The sequence below is a fragment of the Drosophila miranda genome (assembly GCF_003369915.1).
Source record: "Drosophila miranda strain MSH22 chromosome Y unlocalized genomic scaffold, D.miranda_PacBio2.1 Contig_Y7_pilon, whole genome shotgun sequence".
Classification (NCBI taxonomy): domain Eukaryota; kingdom Metazoa; phylum Arthropoda; class Insecta; order Diptera; family Drosophilidae; genus Drosophila; species Drosophila miranda.
The window spans coordinates 481,810-484,516 of record NW_022881652.1 but is presented as its reverse complement, the minus strand read 5'-3'; the positions used below and the strand labels follow the sequence as shown (position 1 = coordinate 484,516).

General features: G+C 56.4%; 1 long non-coding RNA gene across 1 annotated transcript; it reads right to left on the bottom strand.

Moving 5' to 3' along the window:
* Nucleotides 1–1,643: 1,643 nt before the first annotated feature.
* Nucleotides 1,644–2,379, bottom strand: LOC117195203. The gene is made up of 3 exons (XR_004474980.1): nucleotides 2,210–2,379; nucleotides 1,819–2,138; nucleotides 1,644–1,750 (listed from the first exon to the last, which is right to left on the bottom strand). It is a non-coding gene; the product is annotated as an uncharacterized LOC117195203 (long non-coding RNA).
* Between the last annotated feature and the right edge of the window lie 328 nt (nucleotides 2,380–2,707).

Genomic DNA, 2,707 nt, shown 5'->3' with positions numbered 1-2,707 from the left:
TGAGTACCCAGCCATTGCCATGGCCGATATATCCACGGCCACACCCACTCCCCCCTCGAGCACCATCACAAAAACCGCGCCAACCACAAAGGGAAAGTCCGAAAAGACGCCGCTCTCACTGCCACTTTTCCCGCCTCTCACGCTCTTGGACGCACAAAACTGTTCAGGAGTAACGGGAGAGGGAGAAGTCGGAGGAGAGCCGGCAAGCCGAAGCGCAAGAGTGGAGCGCCAAAACGGCCAACGGGCCGCCACACACACACACACGACCGGATCGAACCTGTTGCGAGTCGAACCTGGTTCGAGCTCGAGCAGCGGGTCGATCCGGGCCAATGCTGAGCCTGCACAAATGCCACCAATCCCACCAACACCAAAACGACGCCGCGCCCTCATAGACAGTGGGAGTGACGATGAGGGTGAGGGTGAGAGGAAGCAGGCTAGACGACGGGGCCGCCATCACCAGCAGCGGCAGCAGCGGCCGCCAATTAGGAAGCCGAAGAAAAAAAGGCAGACAATGGAGGAGCTAGAGGCTATTGTCCAGGAGCAGTTGAGGCAGCACGAGCTGAGGGAGCAACAGCAGAAGCAGCAGAAACGGACGGCACATGCAGCCAACACCAACACAGTTGCCGATCCTGCCACTATGCCGCAATTAACACAGCCAACAAATGCCCCTGCCCCTGCCCCTGCCACTACTATAAATGCAAATAGCCAGACCCACAGCCATCACCAACATCGGCAACAGCCAATACATAGACAATCACCAGCCATTCACACAGACAATACCACAATTAACAATAGAGATAATAATGACGCCAATACAAATACAAATACAAATACACCTGCCAATACAAACACCAACACCACCACCGCCATCACCATCACAAACACCCCTGCCACTACCACCGTCGATGACATCCGGCACGGCGAATTCGGGCATCAGCCCAGCCAGGATCGTGGGTAGCGGATCCTCATCCGAGGACTCTCCCACTCCACGCCGCCGGATTGGATTCGCAGCAGTATGCTGAACGAGGGGTTCACGGTTCGGTTTGTGAGGGTGATCACCGATCGATTTGATCGCAGCCGCCAATTCAACCTCTTCGAGGCTGAGATCGCCCCCAAACCGGACCGTGGCCAATACGAGGTATTGAAGCTGCGACGCCTGGGTGGGAGGCCCGTCACGGTTGAGAGACTTGGACTCTCCCGTGACCCCGCCCAGTGCCATCGATGTCAGATGTTTGGCCACACCCGCGCATATTGTAGACGCGCTGCAGTTTGCATGAAATGCGCGGGTGGGCACCTGACGACGGAGTGCAGCAAGCCGAGGAACGTCGCTCCCAAATGCGCCAACTGCCAGGGCCAGCACATCAGTGCCTACAAGGGATGCCCATCCTTTAAGGCAGCCAGGCAGCGACTCGTGGCCCACAGGGTCGCCAGGGAGGAGGAGCGACGCAATCAGCAGCCACAGCCAATCCAACAGCGACAACAGCCAATCCAACGTAGCCAGCAGCAGCCACATCCACAGCCACATCCACAGCCACTCCATAACCCGCAGCAGCAACGCCAACACCAACCGGGTCGGCAGCATCGGCAGCAGCATCGGTATCGCGACCAACATCCCCAGCCATCGACCAGGGGGCGCAAACACCAGAGGGTCCAGCCGATGCAACCGATCGCGAATGATGCCCCGACGCCACGCCAACACCAGCAGCAGCAGCGGCCAGACGTCCAGTGTGATGGCAGCTGCGCTCAAAATCTGCAATTATACGTACAGCAAATAAAAGAGTTGGAAAGGAGGATTAACCAGATGGCAGAGCAACTCACCAAATTGGCTGCAGCAAATGGCAAGGGCACAACAGCCATGCCCCCACTCCAACCAACAGCAGCAGCAGTTCCTGTCCCTCTGGCAATACCATCAGTCGCCGCCAATACAGCAGCAGCCATATCGGATTCAGAGTCCGACATTGACTGCGACGCGACTGAATTAGACGATGGCGACGACGACGAATGGACCGATCACGATCCATTTGAGATGCTGGATGGCCTGGGCGAAATATGAAGGGCCCAAATTGCCAGCGCACGCGAAAGCATGCGATCGGGCGGCGCCTACTGATGCGCCCAATCGTCGATCCAGAGGCCAGCCACTGCAACAAAGAAAAACAGTCAATACACGACAACACGAAAAACGGCCAAAACACACAAAATCCACACTTACCTGCCAATCACCAGACAGAGCTGCCCCTCAAGAGGCTGCCTCGCCACCAACATTGACAATTTCCTGCCAAAGGGAAGGAACAGGAGGCCTCTTTCGATGACGCTGCCGCCTGACCATGGCCGTGACGTCACGCCACTCCGAACAAACAGCAGCCATTCCAACGACGACGCAGATGCTGGCGTCTGTTGCCGCTCCACTGGGTCACACCCGTCTCTCATGCCAATTATGTGAGGGCGGGATGGCCTGGTGTTGAGCCGCCGGACGCCAGCAAATCCTACAAAGGAAGAACAAACAGGAAGGAGAAACAGACTGCCAAAACACAAAATACTCACCTGCTGTTTTAAGCCAACACCAACCAGCAACTACAGCCAAATCGACGAAAGGCACCTACAAATAAACACAAATTAAATCACACGCCAAAAACAAACACCTCCTCATCTGGGTGGCGGGACCAGTAGCCACTCAAAATTACCCCAACAATCCGAAGAAGAACGTGGC